The following is a 15,693-nucleotide window of genomic DNA, read 5'->3' on the forward strand; positions in this document are numbered from 1 at the left end:
CTATAGATTTTGCTACTTTCAAATTTAAATATCACCAATCTATTCGGCATATTATTTACTTATTTAGCTCCTTGCCTGTTTCTCTGCATCAATATATAAGTCTCACAAAAGCAGAGATGTCCATCAAGGATGAATCCTCAGCTCATAGAACAGTTTCTATAAATATTTCTTAATGTTTGACTGAATGAATAAATGAGTGTGTGAGTGAATGCATGTGGAGTTATTTGGGGCCCCAGTGATACTGATATCATCATGCTGTGTCTTTGATCTTAATGTATCTTTTCTAGAGGACTTGGAAATTTCCCCTTATTGTCATATGTACATATGGACTTTGTGTCTTGCTATCATCATTGAACATCACATCTCTAAAATCTCAAATGAAACAAAATATAGAGATGGAAAAGGAAGCAGAAAAGGGAGACACTTGTGAATTGCAAGGGAAACTAACACTTTCAAGCTTGAAAGTACTTACTGTTGTTGATGTTTGCTTTTTACAGAGATCAGAAAAAAGTGATGGCACTTGAAACATGGCTACAGTCAAGTTCAATAAACAGAGGGTCAGGAAAAATACAGAAGACCCTAGTGGCAGCCAGAAAGAATGGCAGAACATTTCAACTGTCAGTTATGAGAATAAAAATTTAGTAAATAAATACGAGAGTTATGGCAGTGACACATGGAAAAATTTATGCCGGTTTTTCAGAAGCAGCAATGAACCTGGTAAACAGATGGTTTATTAATTTCTTATTTTGTTACAACAGTCTCTTCAAACAACACAAATTGGTAATCTTGAAATTCTGTCACATGTACTAAGTCTCACTGGGCTAAAACCAATGTGTCAGTAAGGGCTGAGTTTCATTCTGGAAACTCTGGGGAGGAATCTGTTTCCTGCCCTTTCTAGCTTCTGGAGAGTGTGCTTACTTTTTGGCTCATGGTACCACTTCCTCAAAGCCAGAAACAGCCTTTCAAGTCTTTCTCATTTATTACTTTCACAGTGGTACATCTGATTCTCTCTTCCACACATAATTACACTTCAGATTACATTGTGCCCATTGGGTAATCTAGGATATTTTTCTTTTATAATCAGCTGATTAGCTAGCTTAATTCTACAAACTTTAATTCTTCTACTTGGGGGTTTTAATGATTAGTACATAGGCATCTTTGGGAGGCCATTATTCTGCCTACCACAGATGGTCTCTGAATCATAACCATTTTTCAGTTTATTTATTTTAAAATGGGTGCTTGCAAAAATAAACAAACAACCATTAACTCAGAGATTCTCTTCCTACTTCTTGCTAGTTATTCAAAGTGTTGAGCATGTAGGGGTTATGCAAAAAAAAAAATAACACAACTGATTGAAACAAGGATGTGTCCATGACTTAAGCAATATTAAGCCAGGATAAATAAAAAGTGGAGTGGGATTTGAAATTCTTTTACTGGTACAGCTTCCCACAAGAATTTCTAGGATCTTTTCATCAAATAGACTGCTTCATACAATTTGTAATCATACTTTGTATTTGCAAACCTTAGAGTTAAGAAATAGATACTAGAAGAAAATGATATTGTTACAGGGCAGGGAGAGAGGGGATCCCCTGAACCCCCAAACCTGTCTGCTCTAAATAGGTTCTGCCATCCTCCACATCAAGAAAACACATAAGAGCACATACATACATCATACTGGTACATACATACTCTTACCTACATATATAACACTGATATATGTGATTTATAGAACTTTCAATCCATTTTTGTTCATTTTTTTCTTTCTCAATTTCTATCAGTGTTGATTAATATATGAATGAATATTGAAATGCAAGAGGAAATTCAGTTGTCATTGGTAGTGTCCTCCCTTGGTCTCTGACACCGGCCCTGACCTAAGATACTATAGACCCTGGTTCAGTAAACTTTGTCATTTTCACTGCCCTGGAGATCTACTTCTCCATGCCTAGACTGTGTCAAGCACATAGTAGGATCTCAACAAAGATTTGTGAGTAGATAGAACAGATTAATTGTCTGTAAAATGAGTGGATTGGAGGAGATGGATTTTGTCTCAGGTTTTCTGTGGTGTTCTGCAGAAGCTGTCCTTGATGTGGAGACCATGTACAAGTAAGGAAGGGCTTTCATAAGAGACAGGTAAGGGAATGAGGGAGACACACTGGGAAGAGAAAGAAGCTAGGCAAATATCTGACTTGAGGCAGAGCCCCAGTCTTCGCTTGATCCCATAGATAAGTTCTAGAGTCAAAATTATACTCAGAGTTTGTACTTTGTTAAGTGAGGGAAATGGATTTTTATATTCCAGCATCAGTCACTTACTTGTTGGTTAAATGTCACCCTAAGGGGATATGAACTCCCAGGCTCTTCTATCTAACACTCAGCAAATTGTACAAAGTGCCTCCAGCCAGTGAAGGGATGTCCTCTAAATAAAAAAGTTTCGTAAGTTCTGGAAAGCAAAACCAAAGAAGGTAAGGAAGACACGGAAAGGGTCAAAGAGATCAGAGGGGATAGAGGTAGAGCCCTAATAGCATTCACCAGAGTTTGTTCGCACTCTATCCTTACAGGAACATTGCTACAAAGTGACAATGTGTCTTTGTTGCAGTGTTCAAGAACTCACATTCTGAGAATTCTCAAGAGGCACTCATATGTTTGGGATACATTTGTATTTAATAAATATGGTTTTGCTACCAGGAAATAAATTTTTTTTTCAGTGGTAAATCTGGCTTTAAATGACCATGGTTTGTGTAATTTCTGCATTAAAAATATTCCATTTGGTTGTTTCTTGGGGTATTTTGGACTTTTGTATTCTAATTCTAAAAGTATAGTAGAAAAATGTAGTTGACCACATTCTAGATCTACATGTCCTCCAGATCGGTTATGGTATTAATTTGGTTTAATATTGATGTTTTGGACATTATTCATGGCATAGTTAAGAAACCATAAAAATAAAACTTGAAGCATATGTCTCTGCCTCATTTCTGAAGAAATATCTCAACACTTGAATAAAAAAACTACTGAAAATAAATTAAACTGAAGAGGCCTATCTCCTCATGATCCTGGAACCACGGAGGGCAGAATGGTCCCTCAGAAGATTAAGATATTTCACTTATAATACTTTAAGTTCATCTGGTTTCCACTGTGGGCAGGTCAAAAAGGCACTTGAAAGCAAAGCAAAGTGTTGGTTTTGGATCATTTTAATGCTAAAACACATATTTAAGCCATTTATACAAGATAAACTAACAATTTTTTTGGCCAAGGGCCTGCCAATTACAATGTTAAGAGAGCAACATAAGAAGCCATGAGTTGTTTGGGATGTAATTTGAGCCTGCTCTTTGGACCAGCAAAATTGCGAAAGAACAACATGTTCCTGTTTAGGACCAACTTGTTTCTGTAGCCTTGTGGAGCTCCTATAAGTCAAAACTACTCTTGGATCTGTTTATCTTTATTTCAAGGGTGATGGCAAGACTACTGAGATATCATTTGGCCAATGCTGTTACAAACTACACAGGATGATACACTTACCTAGAAACTGCAGAGACTGATTAATATACTATATGTACTTCCAGTCATAACAAGGATTTGATGATATCAGTGAGTAGGAGAGGGAAGACACTTTGCTAAGTTTCTTTCTATGCTAGGGCCTTTGTACTTGTTTATTCTTCTACCTGATTCTTGTTTCTCTAGATCTTTTCTTCATAGTGGTAGAGCCTAAAAGTCACCTCCTCTCTGAGGCCATCCTAGGGCTTGTCTAATATTGTTTTTCCTTACACACAGCTGAGCTCTTATATTACTCTGTTAAATTTTCTTAATTCTACTCATCACTGACAAAGTTATCCTTTCATCTTAGGTTTTCATTTATTTAATGAGCCTCTTCTAAGTTCACCATTTTTACCTATGAAGGGCTTAAACAGCCAAGGCCTTTACTTTTACCATAACAGAGAGAGAATTGGCTGCAATTTACTGTGAAATTGGTAAGTTATGCTCAGCTGGAGAAATAACTAAATCTTTGATAAAGTATAGTTAACAGTGGATAGGTAGATAGTAGAGGGCCCTCCCTGGTGGCGCAGTGGGTTAGGACACATCACTGCAAGTGAGCCACAGCTGCTTGCAAATGATCTCTGGGGCTTTGCTTCATTCTCTGGCTTTTTTTTTTTTAATATATATATATATTTTAAAGATTTATTTATTTATTCATACAGAACTGGGGTGCAGGCGAGAGGTAAAGGGATGGTGAGAGGCTTCACCAGAGACAGAGTGGGGAGCAGAACAGGCACACTGAGCAGTGGGCGGGTCAGGAGAGGTATGTCACTCCATGTGGGTCACCTCTGGGGTTGGGGATTGAACTCGCACTGAAGTGATGCAGCTAGCTTTCAGTGCTGCGCCTTAACCCTCTGCGCCACCAGGAATGGCTCTTCTCTGGCTTTTAAAAAACGATTTATCCATTCATTAACTGGGGCACAGGCCAGAGGTGCAGGGGTGAGAGGATTTGCCAAAGACAGAGTGGGGAGCAAAACAGGCAGATCCACCAGAACACACTGCTGAGGGGAGCAGCAGGCATTTGGGTCACCTCCGAGTCTGGGGATCAAACTCGTGCTGCAGTTGCTGTGGACCACCCAATAGTGCTGCGCTCCACCCAATAGTGCTGCGCTCCAATCCCTTTTACCACCAGGGAGGACCCCTTCTCTGGCTTTGACTTGCATCTAGTACCGCTGAAAGGTGACCTGAAGGAGATGTGTGGAGGAGAAATTTGTGTATATTCTTGGAAGAGACATGTTTTTGAGATACATGTGGGAAGGTAGCCCTTGGCAGAGACAATGGCAGCTATTATAGTGATTTGTACTTTTATTTTGCTCTTCCTGTCCCAAGCCTGCCTGACCCATTTTGCCCCTTTTCTATGGTTCCTCGCCTGAGGGTACCTGAGACTGTGTCAAGCTTGGAGGCCTTGCAGGTTAAAGCACAGCACTTCAGCTGGGGATAGGTAATTTTGGATGTTTTATTGGAAACAATTATTTAGAATATCCTTTCTGGGCCTTCCCTGGTGGCGCAGCGGGTTAAAGCACTGAACTAAGAAGCTAAAGCCACTTCCGCATGAGTTCGATTCCCGCCTGCCCCAGAGGTGATCCACAGGGCGTGGCAGACCTCTCCTGACCCGCCCGCTGTTCCCCTCAGCAGTGTACTTCATGTATCTGCCTGTTCTGCTCCCTGCTCTGTGTGTGGTGAATCCTCTCATCATCCCTGCACCTCTGGCCTATACCCAGTTCTGTATCCATAAATAAATAAATCTTAAAAAAAAATTCTTTCTTCTTCTCTTCCCTCTCTACACATTGATTCTATTAAAGATTTTTTTCACTCTAAGAGACTGCTTCCTTGTCTTTTTTATGGCTGATGGCAGAGCCCTCTTTTAGAATGTGCTAGATATCAGGATCCTGGGTAATCCTTCCAATGTACACTAACAAAGAGATACTGCTATTAGGGTAAAGGGGAAAAGACATTTATTATAGTTTGGATTCTAAGGATTCTTCTAATCCTATTTTCTTGTAAGTACTGAACACACCACTATGTACACAATGAGGACTCAGAGATATTTTATCAAATATGCAAAAAGCCACAAAATGACAAATTATTTTAAATGTTAATAATGGAATAGTGCTTTAGAAATCAACTAGAATAATGCCTTCATTTCACAGGTAAAGGAAAATGAGGCCCAAGGAGGTTAAATGATATTACATCTAAAACTTAAGCATTCTGAACTCACACAAGGCCTCTCTATCTCTTTTTAAAGTATTCTTATTTCAAACAGATTCCCTTTGCCCTGATTCACAATAGATTAACTGTCAGCTAATTAATACCACCCAGACAACCTGATAGCAAATAGAATATAGACACTATAAAGAAAAAGAAAGGAAAAAAAAATCTACCTTTGTTTAATTGTTATTCTAATAAGCTGAACCTTGGATTCAACACTGCCAGGCTCTTCTAATAGAAAAGAAGACAGATTCATTGGCTGCCACACAGCCAGCTTGTGGATGAAAGTGTGTTTATACAGCTGGATCAGAACAGAAGAAGCCAGATTTGAAAACAGTCAGTGAGCAGGCTGATGGCAGGCTACAGCTGGGAGCATCTGTTTCCCATTAGAGATACTAGGATACAACTGTGTTGTCCTCTGACCCCTGGGCCCAGTATCCCAAGGGCCCTAGGTATGCTCCCAGGTCTCAAGGTGCTGACAGCCAAGTCACTTGCTAACACAACTAAGGGCACTTGGGTTAGAATGGCTGTAGTCTGAGATTCAAAAGGAAAGCTCAGAACTCAGATGGGATGAGCTATATATGTTTAGCTCCTAAAGCACATGTTAATTCTGGAGTAAAAACTGTCAGAAAGAACAGACCATCTTCCTCTCTCTCTTCTTCCCTCCTTCTTTTCTTTCCCTCCTCCCTTCCTTCCTTCTCTCCCTCTCCTCCTTTTTTCATCTCTTCCTTCCATGAAAATCATGAAAAGTTAACTTATAGAATCAAAGCAAGTTACTATAGAAAAAGCCAATTTAATGTCTCCTTTAAATTTGGCCAAAACCCTGGACTGGGCCAAATCATCAACATTCCAAGAAGCCAACAAAAATGCAAATATCCTCTTTATAGACTGATAAGGTGAACTTTTACCTACTTTTACTTTGAGATCCCTCTGTCTGACCTTTTTACCTAGTGACTACCTGAGCATTACCTCATCCATTCCCTCATCTTTCAGCTCATTCTTTTTCTCTATAGGACTCCCCACCCCAACCACTATGCACGCATTTTTGTCCTTCTTCAGGACATATTTTAGATTTTTACCACCTCTATGCCTTAAATTGCAAGTCTTTGATCTCAATCAATGTACTTTTCTGTTTTAATAACCTCCTATTTTAGGTTAACATTTCTTCACTTTCTTACTTCTTTCCTATCCCACTGAGGGGTGACCCTCAAACTCTACAGGGGTCTGACCATCCATGTACACAAAGACAAAGCAATTCTTAGTATAAATGAATTTCAATGGATAGGTATGCATAAAACACCCAATGTTACCATTCCTCTCATAACAGGGGTATCCCCATAAAAGAAGGATTCCATGTTCCCACCAAATGAAATGGAAGCTTCAGAAGACTTGGAGAAGATTTGGAGGATAATGGCATGAAGCAGAGAGACATATGAAGAAGAGTGCTTTCTTGGTTTTGGTCTTGCTCCAGGTACTTGGGACACAGGAAAGGAGACACATGGAGTTGAGACATGTAGAGACACTTGAAAGAAGTACATAGAGGGCCCTCCCTGGTGGCACAGCGGGTTAAAGCACTGAACTAAGAAGCTTAAGTCACTTCCGCATGAGTTCAATTCCCGCCTGCCCCGGAGGAGATCCACATGGCGAGGCAGACCTCTCCTGACCCACACGCTGCTCCCCTCAGCAGTGTACTTCGTCGATCTGCCTGTTCTCTCTGTCCCTGGTGAATCCTCTCACTCTCCGCATCTCTGGCCTGCACCCCAGTTCTGTATGAATAAATAAATCTTTAAAAAAAAAAAAAAGAAGAAGAAGAAGTACATAGATGAGAGACTTGTGGGGGAGGTTGACAATGGAAGGGTTACTTTGATTCTTCTTTCATCACAGACTTCTGTCCCTTTTCTGTGGTTCCAGGCCGAAGGTGACTTAGACTGGTAGCAAATTTTCAGACACCAGTGGCCCCATTTTGAGAAAACCCTGTTTGGCTGAGCATTTGCCAATGAGGGGATGGGTAACTCTGGGTGTTTTATCGGAAAATTGTTATCCTTCTTTATCTTTTCTCTTTATGCACATTAATACTATTAAAGTTCTTTTGCATTAAGAGTATGCTTTGTCTTTCTATGGTGGATAGCAGAAGCATGCAAGTTTTGGGGGTCTTGAGGTACGTCTCAAACTGACCAGTAATGTCCTTGTGTTTTCCGAGGGAAGGTGGTTTTGCCTGAAAGAATATTTATTTATTTTTAGCTTATAAATTTGAGCCACTCTCTTTGTGACCATGAAGTCTTCCATTTTGTACAATTTTTTTTTGCCAAGCCTTTGTATATTTAGATGGGATGCTGCCAAGTTCATGACTCATTTAATAAAGACAATTAATTATCTACATTTATTCAGATAAATTTGATTTTAACACTTCTTTCTTCTTTTTTTAGCTAAACAAAAACAGTGAAACAAATTCTACATATTCCCCTTTTTTTTTTTTTAAAGATTTATTTATTTATTCATATAGAGCTGGGGTACAGGCCAGAGATGCGGAGGGTGAGAGGATTCACCAGAGACAGAGTGGGGTGCAGAACAGGCAGATCGACGAAGTACACTGCTGAGGGGAGCAGCGGGCGGGTCAGGAGAGGTCTGCCTCGCCATGTGGATCTCCTCCGGAGCAGGCGGGAATTGAACTCATGCGGAAGTGGCTTAAGCTTCTTAGTGCTGTGCTTTAACCCGCTGCGCCACCAGGGAGGGCCCATATTCTCCTTTTAAAGATTAATCATTTTTTTTTTTTTTTAGTGTTAACTCTGTAGGTGGGGAATGCTATTCTTGTTGTTGCAAAGCAGATTTATACCTCTAACTTCTCTATAGTGGTTTGTCACAGCCAGCATCTTAAACATCATCCCGTCCTGTCTGAATAATGAGTTTCATGAAAATGAATATTAGACTTTGGTGGTAATCAAAAATGTAACTAGATGTAGGGTGGCAATATTAGTTTGTTCTCATGAGTACAGAGGCTGAGACATGAACTCAGGAGTGGGAAGCTTCTGGATGAAGCAGAAGTGTGGCACTTTGTCTAGTAACGTAGAGGAAGGAAAAAAAAAAACACTGTAAGGATATTTCAATTGGTGCATCAGGTAACCCAGAACTAAGTACCTGAAAAGTCGGAGAAGCTTATGCCTTTACAAAGACCTTCTATTGCATCCTCTAAACTTCTGAAGGATCCAATGAAGAATCTAAGCCCTTACTTGACTGAGAATTGGCCTCCGGGTATATTAATTAACATCCAAGCACTTCCAGACTTTGCTAGGGCTGTAAGGATGAGCAAGCTCTTACAGCATTGAAAATGGTCCTCTGCCAGAAAGCAGGGAGACTAGGAAAGTGACAGTATAAGTTGGTGTTGCCTGCTAGAGCAGTGATCACAGGCAGTCAAGGCCCCTAGAAACATTTGTTAACAAAGTGTGAGCTGCCAAAAAAGCCCAAAAAAGATAGATTTACTCATTATTGGAATGTGGGATACCATAATAGTCCCCTCTCTGCCTTTGTGTATCTTTGAAATTTTCCAAAATAAGAGGCAAAAAGAAAGTTATAAATCAATAAATTACTGTCCTTTTAATATTATTCTCACATTTAAGAGAAATAACGGAATAAAAGTAAAATAACCTCCTTATCCTACTGAGTGTTCAATCAAGTACACTCTTGTTTGTAAAGCTAATATAAGATGGAGGCAGTTTGTTGATTATAAATTATATAAAATAATAACAATTCCAAATTAGTGATGCTTTACATTGCATTAAATTTATAGAAATAGATAATATGGTAGATATTAAGAAAAGAACAGTATAGGGACAAGAAAACCCTGACTGGTCCTCTTAATTTAGGAAATTTACACCCAAAGCTTCCTTCACATTGAGTAGCAGGACATTGAGTAGGCTGTTTTTGCAGCCTAACGTTCATATATGTAACTTGCTCTTAGAAAATTTCCCAATTTCTTTCCTCCATTTAGTGGTATTATGAAAGATCTTCCCTTCTATTGGACAAGGTGTGAATTCATGATTCAGTTTATGACATAATATTTTTTTTCAGACTGGAACATGAATCTTGAACAGAGAGGCAAAAGTACCAGAAATAGATGAAAGTTGCTTCATTCTGTAGTTGTACCTGGAAATGCTTGTCCCATGTGTGAACAAAAATCAGCAGTCCTGGGCATAGAAAGAGCATGCAGGAATTTTTATTTTCATTTATTTATTTTAAAAGATTTATTTATTTATGCATACAGAACTGGGGTATAGACCAGAGGTGCAGGGTTGGCGAGAAGATTCACCAGAGACAGAGTGGGGAGCAGAACAGGCGGACTGACTAAGTACACTGCTGAGGGGAACAGGGAGTGGGGTCAGGAGAGCTCTGCTGTGCCATGTGGGTCACCTCTGGGGCAGGGATTGAACTCATGCTAAAGTGGCTTTAGCTTCTCAGTGCTATGCTTTAACCTACTGCACCACCAAGGAAGGCCCAAAATTTTTATTTTTTAAAAGTCAGCCATAAAAGCCCTTCTTATTTGTGCAGCAGGTTAAACCGAGGCCTAAGAAGCTGACCATAGCCACTGCTGCAGCACGAGTCAATCCCCCGTCAGGGAGCTGACCTACAATGCACTGCTCCCCTCAGCAGTGTACTTCCTCAATTTGCCTGTTCTGCTCCCCACTCTGTCTCTGGTGAATCCTCTCATCGCCCCTGCACCTCTGGTCTATACCCCAGTTCTGTATCATAAATAAAGAAATATATGCGTAAATAAATAAGTCTGAAAAAAATTAAAACTTAGACCTTATGCTCCTGCCATCTGTAAATACCAGCTGCAGTGAAGGACCTTCAGCAGCGGCTTCCCGATTTGGACTATACTTTGTTTCATCACCTTTGGGTATTTCCTTTTAAGTGAATGTTTGCTTCCTGTATTTTATACCAATATCTGTAGTTAAATGGATGTAACTAAAATAGAAAGTAAATTAATTTTACCTCCCACCTTAATCCAACCTCATTTCATAGTAACATCATTTATAGTTTATAACTTTCTAATTCTATTACATAAACTCTGTGTGTGTGTGTGTGTACATATACATAAAAAGATGGAAAATTAAATATTATTTTGGTTTTTTTTTTTTAAAGATTTTATTTATTTGTGCATACAGAACTGGGGTACAGGCCAGAGGCTCAGGGGCGGTGAGTGGCTTCACCAGAGACAGAGTGGGCAACAGAACAGGCAGATGGTCAAAGTACACTGCTGAGGGGAGCAGCGGGCAGGTCAGGAGAGGTCTGCCACACCATGTGGTCACCTCTGGGAATTGAACTCATGCGGAAGCGGCTTTAGATTCTCAGTGCTGTGCTTTAACCCGCTGAGCCACCAGGGAGGGCCTTATTTTGGTTTTTAAGTTCACTATCCTTGGATATCTTTTTTCTTTGTATTTTATAAAAAATGATTGCATCATCAGAGAGTTTGTACTTTCTATAACTCATTTAATGAATCAATATTGGTAGAAATTTAAATTGCTTTCAGTGTTCTACTATATATCTGTAATGCTGCAATAAAGCTCCTTGAGCAGTGCCTGACGTTTAGAAATCATTTGATAAATATTTGTCTCAGGAATTCATATTTTTTGCAGATATGGAAGTATTACAGGTGGATTCCTAACAGTGGATCTTCTGGGTTAAAGGGTAAGCACATCTATGATTTTAAATAGCTATCAAATTGCCCTTCAAAATTTTATACAAATCCTTTTTCTGCTAACAATAAGAATGTTTTTCCAATCCTCACCAATACTCGACAGTATTTTAGATTTGAAAGATGATGTGTATTTTAATATGCAGTTAAATTTCTTTTGTTACTTAGTGAGATCAATCATCTTTTCATAAAATGCAGTGTATTTGTGTGTGAGAAAGGCTCAGGGGTGAAGGGCGTGAGAGAGAATTGCTAATTTTTAAAAAAATTATAAAGTTACAAATATTTTGTTCTGGTTTATCATTCATTTTTTAGTGTCATTTCTGGTTACTTTTTCTGTATAGAAGTATTATTTGTGGCAATATAGAATTTGTGGCAATGCATTTTATTCACTTATTTTTTTCAGTGTCTTTTGGGTTTTATGTCATGCTTGAGAAAGGGCACATGGACTTTTCCAGTGTACAAATCTTAGCATTGTCACTACTCTGTTCAAAATTATATGATAACTGCAAAAGAAAACAGTTAGAATCCAGACTTCAAGATTTATTTCTCACATAATATCAAGTTTTCTGGCCATTTTTGCCCATTAACAATAGTTTCTAGAACTAAATCTTCTGCAAGTTTTTACATCTAGCCTTTGAATGCTATCAATGCTTACTCCTTTTTCTTGACTTTCCCTTCCCTGTTCTTGTGCATTTTCAAATTCTTTTATACATTACCATTTTATATTACTTATAATTATTTTATTACCTATAATTTATATTACTTATATTAAACATAACTTAAATAACTTAATTCTATTTTATATTATTATCTATTGTGATGCAGATTATTAATGGGTTACTCTTACCATAATGTTTTATTGACAATATGACAAATGTTTTATATGCATTACATTATTTATTCTCAAACAGTCCATGAAGAAGGCATTATTTTTATTTTCTAGAGAAGAAAAATGAAGTTAGAAAAGGTTAAGTAACTTAGTCAATATTAGACACCTAGTGGTACAAAAAGTGATATATGCAGGAGATGGGCCCAGGCTTACTGATTTCAAAACCCTCCCAAATGACTACTATATAAATCAAATTTATAATAATTGTCTCATCAGCTTCCCACCTTTTTGATCTCAGGACACTGCTATACTCTTAAAAATAATTGAGAATGCTCTAAATTTTTTGTTTGTGAGTTATAGCAATTGAAATTTGCTATTATAAAATTAAAACCAAGATATCAAAAACTTATTAAAAATAACTATGTTCATTGTATATTAATATCATATATTTTATTAAAAATAATTCTACTTTATGAAAACAACTGTGGAAAGAAAAGTGTCATCTTTTATATTATTGCAAATTTCTTTATGTCTGATTTAAGTATACCCAGTAGATTCTCTATTCTTCTACGTTCAATTTGCTGTACTATGTTGTATTGGCTAGAGCACAGAAGAACACCCAGGTAGGTGATCAGCATTACTGATTATCAGGGAAATGCAAATCATCATACAATAAGATAGCAACTTACTTTATTTTGTAGGTCTTATCAGTTAATTGTATGTATTATTTTTTGATACTGTATCAAATTTAAACAAGTGGCCTTTTCTTAAAAGTTAGTTGCGGCCCTCCCTGGTGGTGCAGCGGGTTAAAGCGCAGCACTGAGAAGCTAAACCACTTTCCCATGAGTTCGATTCCCGCCTGCCCCGGAGGTGACCACATGGCGTGGCAGACCTCTCCTGACCCGCCCGCTGCTCCCCTCAGCAGTGTACTTCGTCAATCTGCCTGTTCTGTTCCCCACTCTGTCTCTGGCGAAGCCGCTCGCCGCCCCTGAGCCTCTGGCCTGTACCCCCGTTCTGTATGCATAAGTAAATAAATCTTTTTTTTTAAAAAAAAAGTTAGTTGCAATATTAAGTCTGAAAAACTATCTATAGACTGTATAATTTATATGCATGAGAAAATAAGAATAGCAAAAGTAAATAAGTATCTTGGTATTATTCTAAAATAATTATTTGACATGGATAGACCCTTGTTAGGTTTCAGGAATCCCACATCTGGATCCTACTTTGAGAACTATTGATATATTTATTAAATACATCATCTACACTATACATTGTTTGAATATAAGCTTCTTTTGTCTTTAAATATGAATACCTATGACTGGTAAAGCTCCTTCTTGTTGATACTGTTGGAAGCTGAGCATGCTTGACCTCTGGGACTGACCATTTGCTGACTCCTCTGGGTATTTTCAATCCTCATTTGAAGCTGTTACTTCTCCCCACCTCCAATGTATAATGTGTAAGGTCTAATTATCTAATTATCTAATGTGTCAGGTTAATAGTTAATGCTCATATTATACAGTATTCTCTTCTCAATGATGACATATTGGCATATTTTAATAACAGTTACCCCAAGAGCAAACTGGATACTTTTAGTTTATTAATTACTCACGTGTCATTTATTTGAGAAATTTGAACTTTTACATATTATATATTAACTAATCTGCATAAAGTTGTTTTGTTTTTATGACATTCATTAATTACTTCGATCACAAAAATTTTCTAAGTACTGATGCACTGTAATACCAATAGATACTAACTTATTTATTCCACACAACTCTATAAGATATACTATTATCCCCATTTTACAGCTCTGGAAAATGAGTGACAGAAAGATTAAATTGTGCAAGGTGATGAAACTGCTAGGTGATATGACTGAGATGTGAACCCATATTTGCTCAGCTCTAGAGTTCTTCCTCTTAACTACTTATGGTACCAGTTTTTATATTTCTTGAATTAAACATTTTTTATTTAAAGTATTTATTTTAATATAGTCCCTACATTCCCTTTCACATTTAAATTCTGTTTTGGTAGATAACTTTCACAACATATCTTTATCACCCTTCTATTTTTTGTTTATAGAGAATATTCGTAGAAAAATACATTAGAAAATAAAAATTATTTAACATTGATTTGGAAATATTTCCCTAATATTTCCCAATCAATTTTACAATTAGCACAATTTTATTCAGGAATCCCAGAGTGGGAATCAGCAATCGCAGAGTGCTAATCTCAGTCCTCCATCACTCTCAAACTCTCTCTTTAGCTCTTTCCTGATTTCTGTAAGCACGAAGTTCTGGCTGCCCCGTCTCCTCTGAGCTGTTTCCTCCCTTACCCTACCTAACCTAAATAAAAAGGATCTCAAATCTTAGGCGCACAGAATCACAGAAGAGGGCTTGTTAAAACAGATTCTTAGGTCCCAGATTCGGTTTCTAATTCAGTGTAACTGGGGTGGAGGATTCTAATTCCCTTTTCTATTAAGAGCTCAGAGGCTGGAATGGAGACCTTCCTTTAATACTGCTCCTTTCAACCGGCTACTCTAAAATAAGTTTAAAGGTGGTTACATGCGAAAGGTTAATAGTTACAAGGAAACATCAAAGGGATTATGAATGTTATTGTGTCTTGATCTCAGGTATACTCTATGGCAATGAAAGATACAAAAAACATGAATAGTTTCATCAGCCCTTTCATTCCTTCCTGAGCAAGACTGGCCCACAAGTCTCCCAATGCAGGCAGAAGCCTAGTTTTTCCTACTGTGCAGGGGTTGTATGAAATTAAGCTTTAAAAGACAATTCAATAAATGATGGCTACTTTAATTTCACTCGTAATCACACCAATCTGCCAACCATGCGTATCAGTCACAGCACGGTGGGCTCGTTAAAAGGGCTAAGCGAAGAGAGACAAGGCGCCTGCGCAGCTCAGCACCGCACTCCAGGTGGAGTCCACGCGGCACCTCAGCAGCAAGGTGAACAGATTGGGAGCAGAAGGCGGAGTTTGACAGCGCGTGGGCGTCTGCTTCCGGTCACAGGGCTACAGTACGACCAATGGTAAAACCTGACGTTAGCCCCGCTTCCTCACCCTGGCAACGGGTGGGTGACTACTTCCGGTGCTGTGTGGGCTCGGGGCTGACGCGGGTGAGTGTCCCTCTTTCTCACTCTGTCCGCGTTGCTGCTGCCGCCCTGCCGCTCCCTCTGTTCCCGGGCGCCGTCTCCTCGCTCGGACACCTTTTCTGGAGCCGGGAGGGGGCGGCGCTCAGGATGCCCCTTGCCTGGGGCCGTGTTGAAGACGGTGCCCGGGACGTGTCTCGTTCTCTTGATCGCGCGTGGGGCTCACCGCAGCCCCATTCCCAGTCTTGGTTCCAGCTTCTTGGTGGCCGCATTCCCTTGGGACTGTCTGTGTGTGACACCCACTTTGCTGAGTTGAGACAGAGACACGAAAGGTG

At 38.9% G+C, this 15,693-nt stretch overlaps 1 protein-coding gene across 3 annotated transcripts in view; it reads left to right on the forward strand.

Moving 5' to 3' along the window:
- The first annotated feature begins 15,342 nt into the window (after window positions 1-15,342).
- Window positions 15,343-15,693, forward strand: part of TASP1 (taspase, threonine aspartase, 1) — a 199,315-nt gene continuing 198,964 nt past the window's right edge. Inside the window, exon 1 of one of the 3 annotated variants that reach the window (XM_004687161.1) lies at window positions 15,343-15,385. The gene's annotated coding sequence lies outside the window, so the exon portion shown is untranslated. Of the gene's footprint in view, window positions 15,386-15,669; window positions 15,691-15,693 lie in introns of those variants that run through there. The other 2 variants (XR_001145711.1, XM_012728473.1) reach the window with 2 other exon arrangements.

This window comes from Condylura cristata, unplaced genomic scaffold (genome assembly GCF_000260355.1).
Source record: "Condylura cristata isolate star-nosed mole 26May11 unplaced genomic scaffold, ConCri1.0 scaffold00022, whole genome shotgun sequence".
NCBI classification, from domain to species: domain Eukaryota; kingdom Metazoa; phylum Chordata; class Mammalia; order Eulipotyphla; family Talpidae; genus Condylura; species Condylura cristata.